Source organism: Dromaius novaehollandiae, chromosome 3 (genome assembly GCF_036370855.1).
Source record: "Dromaius novaehollandiae isolate bDroNov1 chromosome 3, bDroNov1.hap1, whole genome shotgun sequence".
In the NCBI taxonomy this organism is placed as follows: Eukaryota; Metazoa; Chordata; class Aves; order Casuariiformes; family Dromaiidae; genus Dromaius; species Dromaius novaehollandiae.
The window spans coordinates 66,808,106-66,822,593 of NC_088100.1; positions in this window are offsets into that span (position 1 = coordinate 66,808,106).

The window sequence follows — 14,488 nt, forward strand, 5'->3', positions numbered from 1 at the left end:
ATCTGCTGCAGCCACAGAGCTCTGAGGTAGAAAGCCATCCTGGGTCTTGCCCATGAGACTGTCCCTAATATGAGTGGTGGGTGACTGCTGTGTCACTGTGCAAAAGTGGTCTCAGTAGCCCTGCTGGAAGGGCACTAGGCTTTTAATCTGGGCATCTGGGTTTGAGTGCTGTTCTGGTGAGACATTTTATATTTCTTGCAGGGCTTGGTGCCTTATCTGACCATCCAAAGGAAGGGACCTGCTGGAGCATGTCCCCTTCCCATGGAAAGCAGGGAGTGAGTAAGGAGAAGGCGTGTGCAAGCCCAACATGTGGACACCGTATGTGCCCTTATTCAGGATCTGGGAAAGCTGGATTCTGCATAGAGACCAAATGTAGCTCAACAGAGAGAAAGGCATCAAAGTGTTAGGAGAGCAATAGAGCACTAAGAAGTCTCCAATCCTGTGAACCCAACTCACTCTGCTTGGTGGGGTCCGAGAGCACTATAGGATGAAAAGCATTTCCCTCACCAGGAAGCTACATTACAGAGTTAGACACCATCTCGCCTTTCCCTCTCATTCCTGGCCCTTTTCATCTTGTGGTCTCCATGCTACTGAAACAAGACCTTCCTCCTGACAGCATCATTAGGCAAAGCTCAGTTTCTGAGAATTCATTAATCCAGCTGTCATGTCATCTTCCAACTCTCTGTGAATATTCTGGTGAGTATTTTGACACTTCGAACACACTGATGCTCAGACGTGGACACATGGGCAGAAAGAAGATAGTGTTTTCAAAGCACCCAGCTGGCTGTATAAGAGCCTCGTGCTCTTTATCACAGGGTCAGACTTCCTATATGACCCTCAGCAGTGCTTAGTTTTTCTCTATCTGTATTCCTTCATCTGTAATTCAGAGATAAAACCTGCTGCTAATGGGGTACTATTCTTAGCACATGGCAACACGGCAGGTGCAGTCGTGGGCATAAAGCCATGTGTGGGTAGTTGTCAGAACGGTGCAATCGCAGAGATACAATCCCACTGCACAACCCTAGGGGTTCAGGCAAGTCAGGAGCACTCAGAGATGGATGGATGATTACAGATAAGCTAAATCAGGCCCAGAGTGCTTAACAATTAGCAGAAATTCTATCGAGAAATCTCAAAGAATAAGCAGCAATAAGGAGCTGCAGAGCAAATCAGAATGAGCAACACGGAAACCTTTGCCACCAAAAGCCATGCTGATGATAGCAACTATAGCTGTGCCAATGCTAGCAGCGCTCCTTTAGCCACAGAAGAATTAGAAATAGAGAAGTATCAGCACTACCTTTCCTTGGGCTGTTTCCTGTCTATGAAAAGTGCTACTGCACATGCTTGGCTTGATAGGCTGCTGTATCCAGTCCAACTTCTGACTGAACCAGTTCATGAAAAAATATGGCCAACAGGCAGTAGAGAAAGGAAAAGGTCCTTGAGAATCACCAGTGACACTGAAGAACTGTGGATTCATGAACAAAGATGTTCCTATGAAATCTATCACGTGCCAAATGTTAAACTTCTTTTCTTTGGCACAGCTGGCTTCAAATTCCAAAAAAAAAAACCACCCACCCACCCCAAAAAGAAAACAGATGCATAAGCTACAAGGCAATAAAGACATTCAAGAGAAGTAAGAGAAAATGTTGTAAAGTTTTAAATATTTTTACTGAGAAATGTTTACAAATTATATAGTTTTTTTAATTCTTCAGGATCTTTTTTCATTTTTAAAACTAAAATCATAGATAGGCAAAATGTGCAAACACTGACAGATAATGTTTTCTTTTTTTTTTTTTCAAAGGGGGAAGCAATATGCGAAATAGTGGTCAAAATGAAATTTTACTTTTTGTCAAAAAAGTCACTTTTCAGTCTACACTGGTTTCAAGTTTACGCTCCAGTGTGTTCAGAGCAGCCCCTCTGTGCCTGAACAGTGCTACCTGACTGCAAGCAGATCTAAGGATGATGCATTTTTTTTTCCCATTCCACAAAAACTGCTAAAATATTTCCCTTTTAATATGGGGAAAACCCAATGAAACAACAGATCCTACCAGAGAAACTAATAATTCAAGGCATGAGTGTAGCTTTTTCAAAACTCCTACAGTGCAGAGGTCCAGTGCAGTAAGTGAGGACATTGCAGGCTACGCAGTATCATATAATTAAAAATACGTTTACTGTCCTTTGAGCAGACAAGTAAGGATTGTGTGGTCACAGTCTAAGGGCTGCCCCAACCTTCTACCCATGCCCTCCCCAGCAGCTTCCTGAATGATCTTATCTAGTTTGCAGACTTTCAAATGTCTCTATGCATGCATGAATTTTATCTCACCAAATATCTATAGAATGACTAAGCTACATGTTATAGAGGGTACATATACAAGTTAATTCGCAACATTCCTGCAAAACCTCTGCCTGCATCCAGCTTCACTGCAGCACTGATGTCCTGGGGCAGACACGTGGCTCCTGTGGCAGCATGGCCTGCAAGGCACCCTTCAAACTTTTCACACACGCCCCCCCCCCCCCCCCCAAAATACCTTTGGTTCATAGCCCAATCATTGAGGCACTTTTCTTTGGTGTTAGCAGGGTGGGGGTTACAGTTCAGACCCCTGGCTGCTACCTGATTTTGGATGACTGTTGTGCTTGGCAAAAATGTGGCATTCTTGAGAAAAAGAAGAAAAAAAGCCAAAACATGGAGAGACTGAGTGAGAAACAGCTACAACGAAAATGCCTGATCCATGCTAGCTGCAAAGTCCCCTAGCTCTGGAGGACTGGGCTATATACAGAAGGGTCCTACGGTTACCTAAATGCCACTTCTGGTGCTTTTTTGTATTCTTTAAGAACAGTGGGCAGGGAGAAAGATTTAGACCTCTTCGTGGTGTTTATTGCTCATGTCCTAAAATCTTTGTTGTTTCACCAAGTATTTTTCTACATTTATGTAGTGTCTGAGGCTTTTTACCATACTAGGTAGACTGGATTGTGAAAAAAACAGGTATAGCCATGCACATATGTATCAGAAAGAGTTTAATCTTTTCCCTTTCCTGACAAGTGCCCATGAAGATGCCGCACAAAACCCATGTCACAGTCATACAGGGTGAGTGCAATGCTGCCATGTCTTCCACCTCCCATTTGAGCTCTTAATTCCTTTAAGCTGTTGAGTTCAATCTATCTCAGTTTTGCACTCTTTGAAAAGTATGAGAAAATAATTGCCTCTTCACTGTCTAGAGTCCAGGAAAAATGTCACTAGCAGACAGGCATTCCCTTTAGCTTGGCTCAGCAGCAAAACCAATAACTCAGTGGGCATTGGCAGACCACCATTAAAGACAAGCTGTAAAAATAAGAAAATGCTTGATAGATTTTACTTTCTGCTTCCAATTCTGTATCTGGCTGGTGGATAGAGAACTCAGTCTCTAGTATGATCAAGCCAGCATTCTTTACAAATGCTAAATTCATTGGAATTATCCTCCTGAAATGAATGAGAAGTTTGTAATTAATTTCAATGTGGTCTCAGATTTTACTTCTTTTCTTTCCATTCATTCAGACAAAGGAGGTTTCAATTGTTTTTGTGTGAGATTCTGAGAAAAGGTATTTGCAAATTCTGAAGTCAAAAATTTCGAGGAATCTTTGCACAAGATACAATCAATCAATTTCCCCAGACAAGGAGAAAGTAATTTCAGTTACTACATTTACTACATCTGCTACCATCAAACTCACCTAATTTTTATACTGCTGCTTTCTTACCTTAAGTAGTGTTTACTCGCTTTTGGCACTGTTTGAAAGATGCACAAAAACACATGGGAAACTACCACTGTATCGAACTCCTATCAAATTCTCAAAATAGATTGTAAAAAAAAAGGAATAATTTTCTTTAAATGTCACATGATTAAATAATAACATCATTAGTTTTTGTAACTGTGCTCTGCTTCTTTGAACAATTAGATGCACTTATGTTTTCAAGCACTTCTCTGAAAAACATAAGGATTAGAAATTAATACTTCACGTTTTTAAATACAATTAAAGCAAGCAAACAACCTCAGCTTCAGCTGGCATAAATTAGCATAGTCACACTAGTGGAATTACAGTCTATACTGAATTGCCTTAGTTAATAACCATAGGCTTTTGCACTACATCTTCTCCCTCCAATTATCTCATACACTTCTTTCCTAGTCCTGCAATAAATTCTGAAGAGTTAAGATATAAACGCCTACAAACCAGCATGTTTACCCTGTGGCAATCTGAACCCATTGTTTTTAACCTTCACCAATGCACCTACAAGCTAGAAGAATTGTCACTGCAGCAGATCTACTCTTAGTGTTCGTAAGTACTTTCAGTCAACTCTTCCAAAACTTAAACAGTTGATTTGCTGTTTGATGTTGCAACATGCCAGAATAAATTGCAATGTTACAGCAGTATGACCTCAACATCAACGTAGGTCATAATTAGCCCCATAGATTCCAGTTAGCCAATATGCACCCACAACGTGCAATGGGCCACTGTGTAGTCAGAGGACCGACACAGAGCTAGAGGCACTAGCATTTCAATTTCTGCCTCTCTGCTTGGTCTGCCCTGGTATTAGCAACCACATCAATACCAAGTTGCAATCCACTTAGTATTTACATTTAGGGACCTGCTAGTCCTTCACAAGAGTTTGGGGTTTGCTTGCTCACTGATCATGGGAAACCTGATCTATTGCTACTTGTCTCAGAAAAAATGGCCCCAGGATCGTGGGTAGCCAAACACCCCAGCGTGGAAGAATTGAAAGTAAACTGAGACTCACAGATTTCTATGGCCTTTGAATTCTGATTTGGCCCTTTTTGGAGAGCTTGTTCTGGTTTTCCATTATACATCGCCATTGCTGGGGTGGAACAAGCTTAAGCTGCCTAAGAGGACTCTTCACAATGTGTAAATGCAAAGCTAATTCAAGAAAACTTGAATTTGCTCATAACATTTTACAGCCCAAATAATGCAACTGTTCAATGGTTTCTCAGTGCTAGTTGCCAAAGTAGTAGGGCAGTGTTAAGTAAAAGGTGTATTTTACTTTAGCCTTAATCCCTTTTAAACTGAATGGTTCGATTGGTAATTTCCTACCCTATATTAACTGGGTTTTATTTTTATTAACTTTTATGTTCAGAATATCTTATTTCAGATATTCCAGAAAAGTAATGATTTCTACACCGGTTTAAAAATTCCCATTATATTATAGTCTTTAAGAGTCCAATACTGTTTTATGTGCTGGCTCACTGTATCTTTTTTTTCCCTTCTTATTCTCCTTTTGTTTTATAAATGCAAATTCCAGTTCTGAGTTCATGAGCTGCAATAGAAAGGAAATAGATATCAGATCTTTGTTCTGGGTTCAATAAACTACAAGTGTAATGTACAGCTTATGAAGGGGAATTCTTTCCAGAGACTTTTTTTTTACTTTGCCAGACAGAAACATTTTTCTCATTTATTATTTTTCCCTTTCCAGAGGTTCTGTTTCAGTAATAGACCAGGTTCTACTCACTGCCACGCAAGGATCACAAAATGATTGCAACCCTTGAACTTATGATTTACGTGAGATACTGTTTTTCAACATCAGCAGCATACTCTAGTAAAGAACTGATGACAGTGTTTAAGGGAAGCAGAAAAAAATCAAAATTAAGAATCGTGAGAAAATACAACCCTCACTTCATGGTATTGCCTGACAAAGAGGACACAACACAGTATACAGTAGCTATTCAACTGTGGCTCTTCAAAAGCAGAAACTTGTGTAGGAAAAAGCAGAATACTCTCTGACTCTGAGGGTGGGAATCACCTCTTAATCACCCCTTTTCATCCTACATAGTGCATGGGCTAAAGCAGAGGGAAAGAGGGAGACGACTAATGTATTTTTAGAGGAGAGCCCTGTTCAAGGAGGCTGTCCTCAAGCGCCCAGTTACTCTGGTGCCACAGCTGCTTCCACCATCAGTGCTAGTGTAGCGGAGGATAAAGGTCATCGCCTGACTGTTTTTTGGTATAAGATAGCTTGACAGCATCAGACTGAAAGGCCCAGAGCAAGGCACTAAGGACACTGGTTTTCACTTTTCTCCTCCAGAGAACCTTGATTCTTCTGAAAATGGAACAAACCTCTTAAACAACCAGTGGCATATAACAAATACAAGTACAGTACAGCACTTACACTTACAAGTAGTGGTAGAAAGAAAAGAAAAAAGGTAAAAACTTCCCATGAAATTTTCTTAACTAGAATATAATCATCCATGCTAGATTTGGCCAAGCTAATATTAAAACTTATTTCTTGTCCAAAACATAATATTTTCTCTGTGCCTCACATGATCTGAAATGAACTCCCAAGAGAGTTAGAACCTGATTTCTATGTCTTTCCTAAAACAGAAGTACTCAGGTATTTAACATGTGCTTATACTGCTGAATCCTATCACTTTTGCAGCTTTATCCTAGTATCATCTTCCTTTCTGCTTGCATGACAAGAATGACACAATTTGCATGTACCGTTCTTTAAGTCTCTCTCCTGTTAGTATTCAAATAGCAATGGATCAAACATTTTAAATAAAATTGTTCATTACAGAGAAGAGAAGAGAGCAGAAAGCATTTAAAGTGTGCTAATGAAGTCTGCATTTCTTCCCAATCTTTCACTCAAAATTTCTAACTACAACAAAATGCCATGCAGGTTCAGACTGAAAGTCTGTCCACATTAGTCCAGCTTATTTCTTCTGTCTGATGGAGGTCACGTGCAGATACTTTGGGAAAAAACATAACAACCTGACCATGTCTGAAGTGATTGCTAGTAGCTAATTTTGAGCCCATTGACTGCATATGTTATTCTTTTCCCCATGCAGAGTGCTTTACATTGCATTTCATCTATCATTTTATTCTGCAGTTGCTCACTACTGTGATATCATACTCCAGCTTCTTATTGCCAGCTTTAGAGTTGAGTATCCCCAATCACCTTCAGACTTCATCACTTCACTACTTTCCTCACAAATCCTGTATGGATATAGTTTAACAGTGCAACCTGCAGTAACACAGCTCTCTGGGGGCTACATTTGTAACCTCACTCTGTTGTTAAAAGTTGTTCAATCCCTTATCTTTTAACAGTTATTTACCCCAGGAAGGCTTCCTTCTTAGTTGCTGGGTTTTAAAATGTTTGGGGTTTTTTTAAGATGCTCTGATGAACGACCTTGCTGAAGGCTTTTAGAAAGTCCATATATACTATATGGATTTAACTATGTTACTTACAAAGGACTCTAACAGATTTGTGAGGCATGACTCCCTTTGGTAACATCCATGTTGACTGTTCCATCCTGCAACATATTATTCATGTTTATTCTACTCTTTATTATGTTTTTTAGCAATTTCCAGGCATGAAAAATTAGATCCATTCCCCTACATTTTCCAAGACCACCCTTTCAGTGACTTACGTTACCTTTGCCAGGTTCATTTCTTTAACATTAAGGGTGGTTTAAACAATGCATTATTCTCACAGTCAGTAGTTCAGCAATTTTATGCTTGAGATTCTTCAGAACTCCCAGCCTGGCCATCATCTAGCCCTGGGGATCTGCAAAGTTTGCCCTACTTCACCCATAAGCCTGATACACAAATACCTGAGAGATATTCTGTTATAGTATACACAGTGGTTTGAACTAAATAATGCATTTTTCTGCTTTTAAGTCTCTGTCATGATTTATGTGCAGGCAATATGTTTTCTTGTCAGCAAAACGAAAACACATCTTCTCTTTTTCTGGGCTCCTCTCTCAGGCTGCATCTACATACATGGATGGACAGCATCCCCTGGCCAGCATCTGGCCACAAGCTGTGCACAGTTGCTGTTCACTTATGGACCCTTCGCTGCATCCAGTCAACCTTGTGTTAGTGGATGACAACTCATGGGATCAGAATAGGAATAGTTTAATGGCTTTCTCTAATTGCTTTTTGTCTGGGGCTACAAAATACACAGGACAATGCCAGTCACTTAACATTGTAAACCTAAAAAATCTATAAGCAACCTACACTTGCCGCCACTCCAGCCCCAGTTTAACCATGACTCCAACCAACTCATTGTCTGTCAAAGTCTGTAATTGGCACTGTACTGTAGGTATGCCACAGCTAACTTAGGTCCTGAAGGAATCATATTCTGTAACAGCTAACTTGTCTATTAGGAAAAACGTAGTTTAGATATGCTGTATGAGACATGTACTTGAAGGACTAGTACATCAAGAATGATGACATTTGAGCAGCAGGTGAAAAAACCCCACATCTTAAAAGAAAAAATATAATTGAGCATTCTGCTGGAGCAGAGCTACACATTTTGTTGCAATAAATTTCAATTTTCTTGACAGTTAAGCCTGGATTCCTACTTCCCATGACCATGTCTCCTGAAAAGCAAGAGAAAGTGCAATAACCTCATAGATACAGATAAAACTGAGACTAGATGAGCCACTAGAAAATACCACACGGGGCCTTTCTGGTGTAATAGGTCTATGAATTAGACAGCCTAAGGAGATCTTTCCATCTCCAACTTCCACCTCTTGACTAAGATTTTCCACAGTCTATTGAGTGCTAATTCATGACTTGCCTCCAACACACACTCTCTTTTAGAGAATCTATTATTGCATATATCAGGAGAAGAATAGATGTAAGAGGTTTTCCTGAGTCTTTGTACTCATTCAGGTTCACATGTTCCCTCTTTCCCAAAAGGCTTGTAGAGCAGCTTGTAGCCTGCATACAGATGCTAGTTACATGCAGTTTCAAATGCTGTGGAGGAGCTCATTCTGGACCCTTCTCAGCTCTTTTCAGTATTTTCCCCAATTCGCTTATCATTCCCAACCCAAGATTATATGGCTTTATTTTTAATTGTCCTGCAAACTCCTTTGCTTAGAGAAAAGAAATAATTCAAAGCTTGTATGCTCGTCAGCATCTTTGCCAATCAAAATAAACAGCTTGCGATTTACTGGCAACACGGTTATGATGATCCAAGGCACTTGGCTCTTTTGTTTGATCCCTCTGGCATGTAAAGGAAAATTCACACCAGTGAAGAAGAAAACCATCAGGTTGTTAAATATTTATTTGAATATTTAAATCTTTGGCTGCAGAGAAGCATCTAGAGAGAGTTCCATATTTAACAAGGGGGCTTACCGAAACTACACCTGCAGAAAGCACTTTCGCAATTTGCTGACACATTTGCTGAACACCTTTCTGTAAAAGAAAGATGGAACTTTGCATTATGACAGACAAAAGAAATATAAACACTTCTTTTCTAACTTTGGATTGCTAGGTGACACTGGTGGAACAGGAAATCAAATTTCCAATGATATCATACATGGAAACTATTTACCTCTTGTGTTCAGATGGACTCTGGATAACAAACAGAAAGTCAAATGCAATGATTCTGGGCTTGATCCTGGGTAGAGTGTGACCTGTCATGTCTCACACATGGAGCATTTTAGTACTCAGGCAACAGCCCCTCTCTTTGGGCTCTCTTGCCCAAGTTTGCATCTTGTTCTTTTTCAGAGAAGCTGTGTTTGGAGCATGGGCTCAGCAGCTGAAAGATCACTTGGCCTCAGTGTTGAAAGAGGTACAGTAGATACTAAGGGCTCCACCAGTTGTAGATGTTGCCTAGTAACACGGTCCCTCCTCTATCATGTAACTGCTTCAGTCAGATAATACATCCACCATGTGACTTCTTACAACACTATATCCTGCAATGAAGCAGAAGAAACCTTTCAGGTCTATGGATGAGTTAAAAATGAGAAAGATAAAATCAAGAGCAGCTACTAGACACATATAGCAAAGAAAGTACTTCATTCTTTCAAATGACAAATAGCTATTGTATTGTAAGAATTATTACAATACTAAAAGTGAGAACTTGGAGAAAACCAAAAGCCAAACAGGAAATTCGATAGAGGGATATTTTTTGATCCTTTCAAAAGTTCTAGTTTTGAATACAGTCTTAAACACACACGGGCAGGCAATATGCATTAATTGTACAGTTATCTTTGTTTAGCAAACCAAGTGGGCAAAACTCCTAAAAATAATATGTTCATAAGGTGGGTCATGAAGTAAACCAGTCTGGCATTTGGAAAAGAAGTCTGTTCAATATTGGGGAGGTCGTCTTAGGAATATTTCACTGGCTTGTCTAGATGAGAAAGAATAATATTGTGATGACATAAAATGCTTTTTCTTTTTTCCTTGTTTATCCATGTATGTTCTAAGTGAAAGTTTCTTCCTTACATGACTGAATATTATAAAGTTCTCCATACAAATCTGAACGGACACAAGTGAGAAATAGAGCTCTCTTCCTGTGAAGTTTTTCAAGATTTAAATCTCTTTTCCTAATGAGTGTCTTATTATTAATACCAAGAAAACAAGTCTAATAGGAGAGACCCATTCCCTGAAATAATAAACTCCCATTGGTTACAGTATTCAGTTATGCTGTTCTTAGAAAATCAGGATTGATTTTCTAAGAAAATAGACCAGATGTTGGTTGCTGGCACCACTGAGTTCACAGCTGATATTGCCCACAGGAATTGTCAGTTTTGTGCTAGACTGACTGATCAAATAATGAAAATGCACTCTATTCAAGGACTCATTACCACACACTTAATCATATTCATAATGCCAGGCTGGCACAGCTGTGTACCAATCCAAATAATGCCTTTCAAAAATTAAATTAAATTTAAAAAAATCCCTAACTCAACAGAAGAAAAAGGTTTTTTTAATTTTATTTCAGTCTTGGCAGAAGCCTAGCCTTTAGGACGCCAACAAATAAGTAAGTTAAATAAGCTTTCAAGATCCCCTTAGTTTCTTCATCATTACGGGCATAACAAATTAAAATTGGAAATATTCCCTGCTGCCCTAAAACATCTCATCAATCACAGACTTGTGTTTGTGTTGACATCTTTTTTCTTTTCCCTCCAAAGAAAAGAAGTTGGCAAAACAGAGCATCTGCCTAGAGCCAATCTTGTCCCCAAAGGAATCTAGTGCTTACTGGAGTGAACTGAAACTACCAGTTTCCAGCAAATATTTGTGAGAGCGGAATAAGAATAAAAAAACTCTCTAGCATAAAAAGTAATTGCCTGATCAATTCAAATGCTTGCATAAGCCCTCTTCTTTCTCTAAAATGGCAATAATTACAACTTAAAGACTCTCAGTGATAAGTTTTTCTCCTTGATGCCTAAAAATTAAGATTAAGGCTATAAATATACTACATGTTAAACATATGTCATAATAAAGTCTTCATCGCTGAAAAGAACTTGCAAACAATTAGGCACCCCACTTGCAGAAAACGAGCAAAATACACAGGAAGGAGACACAGTTTCATAAAGGGAGATAGGGGCTCTACGTTTCGCTTTTGCCAGTTATCACCAAAGCATCTAAATGTCTGTCCCTGCAGGACTACCTGAGCCTTGTACTGAGCTTTTCAGCACCCATCTCATGCCCAGTCCTACTAGAATCCACAAAAGGGTGATCTTGGCTGCAGAACACAGCATGCCCCACAGCATTTTCTACAGGAAAATCTGGAGGGTTCCCCACAGACCTCTAGTCAGACTGGCGATTACAGCACACAGGATATGTGAGACCATACGTTGAGTCCCTCCTGGCTTGGAAGAAGTGAAGACCATTTCACTTCAACGAAATTCAGGCTCTTCACAACCATGTTACCCCAGGCTAGGTAATTTAGGGAGTCTATGTCTGATCCAATACCTTTGCCATCTGACACATCAAAGTGGTTCTGCGCAAGCTGCTCACATCCCATTGTTGTCCTCCCTTTTGTTTTCTCAAACCCTTTCCCACTTTCTCTTCCCCTTTTCTTAGTCTCTTGGCTATTTCCATTGATTGCATAACCCAGCTGTTACCAAGGCTTTAGCTTCAGCATGTTGAGCTGTGGATGAAGGGTAATGGAAAAGGAGGGAGGCATTCCCTGCACCTGCTGTCAGCAGTTTGGCCCCTGATTTCTTCTCTCTCTGTCCCACTTGTCCCACTTTCATTCCTGCTGGCCTTGATCTGGAAATACATCCCAGTGGAATGAGTGTCAAGAAGCTGAGATAACTTCTAGGCTCTCACTTGCAAATTGAGTGTTCCATGAACATTTTCTACTTAAGCCTTTCCACTCTAGATCTGATGAAGGCTGAGGTACAGAGGATTTGGTGAGGTCTGCTCCTTGTGTTCAGCGTGAGAAAGGGTTTGGCTGGGATTTACTGTCTTTCTGGACAAAATTTTGAAAACAAATAGATCTCCAGCCACAAATCTCACTGAGGAATTCCCCTCCACATTCCAGCATGTCTTGATAAAAGCCTTACCATCTCTACAGCCAAGTGTTTGGAAAACATTAAGTTCCCTGATCCTGTTGCTATTAAAGAAAGGGAACGTCCCCACTCCTCCAGGGCCTGAGGATGCACACCATGGCACTCCTCAGCACTGGATGTAAGACCAAATAATGTTAGTCTTGCAGAAGAGATGTCTGTGATGGTGGACAAAAGGCATTTCAGCTACAGCTGTCCTACCCATGCCTAGACATCTATAATTTTTGTCCTTTCAAGGCCTTATGCATTTGTTATACAGGGAGTAGTGTCACTCTTCATGTGGTTTGGCCAAGAGGAGATTGACCCTGTGGTCACAGATAGCTGAAGGAAACCTACAGGCATTCAGCTGTAGCCTGCATTTCAAAACTGCCCTGGCATTTGAATACTGTGTCTGTCTCTCCAGGGCACTCACTGCACCCGTTATCTCTGGTGAGGAAATGCATCAGGGCAGCCCTCTGTCCAGCCAAGCCATCAAGGTAAAAGGATGAGTGGGTTAGTGCTCAAATAAGTCTTCCACCATTTAATTTCATACACTGATCATTAACTCTGCATGAGATAAGGTTTGCTGAGCCAGCTATGCAGCATATTTCCTTGCCTGGGTCAGCTGAGTTGACATTTCCAACCTTATGTTCAGGAATGGGTGACAAGTGACTGCCTCTCACTGTGCTTTAAGCCAGGTTTCCTCTTCTAGTTCCCAACTCCCTCACTACAAAATTTAACACTGAGCATACTTGCACATTCTTTTCTTCAGGCAGTATTTCTGCTAAGCTCCTAGGATGCACAGTGCCTTTGTTTAGCCGAATGAAGCGATTTGCAAGATTTCTTATGATTGCCAATAGAGGTATCAAGTGAGCCTTTTCTGGGCACAAACTGAAATACAGGAAATTCCACTTAAACAGAAGAAAAAACTTCTTAACTGTGAGGGTGGTCAAACACTGGACCAGGTTGGCCAGAGAGGCTGTGGAGTCTCCGTCCTTGGAGATACTCAAAACCTGACTGGACATGGTCCTGAGCAACCTGCTCTAGCTGACCCTGCTTCAAGGAGGGCAGCTGGAACAATCCCCAGAGGTCCCTTCCCACCTCAGCAGCTCTGTGATTCTGTTTTACATAGGAAAAATTTCCTGCATATAGCAAACAAGAAAAGAGTATGATATTCTTTGATAGTCCTTAATAGTCTTTGATGGTCCTTAAGGGTCCCAGTTCAGGCTTTATTTTATGCTTTGTGGTGGAGCTTATGCCTTGGTTGGAGTTTGGTACCAGAAATAGCTTCTCAAGGAACTCAGAGGGCTATGTGGCAGCACTGTAACAAAAATATGAAAAAATCCAATGTAATGAGTTTGCAGCCTCTACTGCAGCAGAATGTAAACCATATGTTGAAGAAGTTTTAAATTAAAAAAATCTTATGCATATTCTCAACTTCAGACAAAGGTTGATTTGTTTTTTACAGACTAAAAATATTTTTGTTGCTTCCATCAATGAAAAATGCATTAATAAAAACAAATTTCCCAGAGATCTTTGATGCCATCTGAAAGTAAGAAGAGAAATTGCTGTGCCTATTCAGATTTTGGTTTCCATGACGCAAGCTGTCACTGGCAATGATGTTATACCACCACTTCCATGGCATACATTTATCCAACACTTAAATATCCTGACTGGGTTATAAAAATTGATTAATTCGTCCTGTGTCCCACACAAGAAATGTCAGGGTCACTTCTATTACAAGAACACAATGACAATTCCTCACATATAATTTGTTCATGTATCTTTACATGAAATGTAATCCCCCTTCCTCCCCCAGTGCCTATCACGATACTGGATGGTAATTTCCTACACTTAACATGATATTATTCTTGCATTCTGGAATAACTTCTATAATGCTAGTGTTTCAATGAAATGAAATCATTTATATTATATTTTTAATACTAAGCAAGGATGATCACTGTTACAATGAATAGCAACATATTAACCCGACACACTGCCTTAAGATGAGAAAAATATGTTGTAAATAATGTATTACTGAAGTCAAATGAAACAGCTTTCAAGAAGACATTGATAAGTCATTTGTATAACTTCATGTTCATTGTTAGTAGTACCACAAAAGCTGAGAAATCAGGTTAAATTATATTCTTTGATAATGAATTGCCTTTTACTCTGGCAGCCATATTTTTTCCACTTCCCCACTATTTTTAATGGCTCTGGAAAAT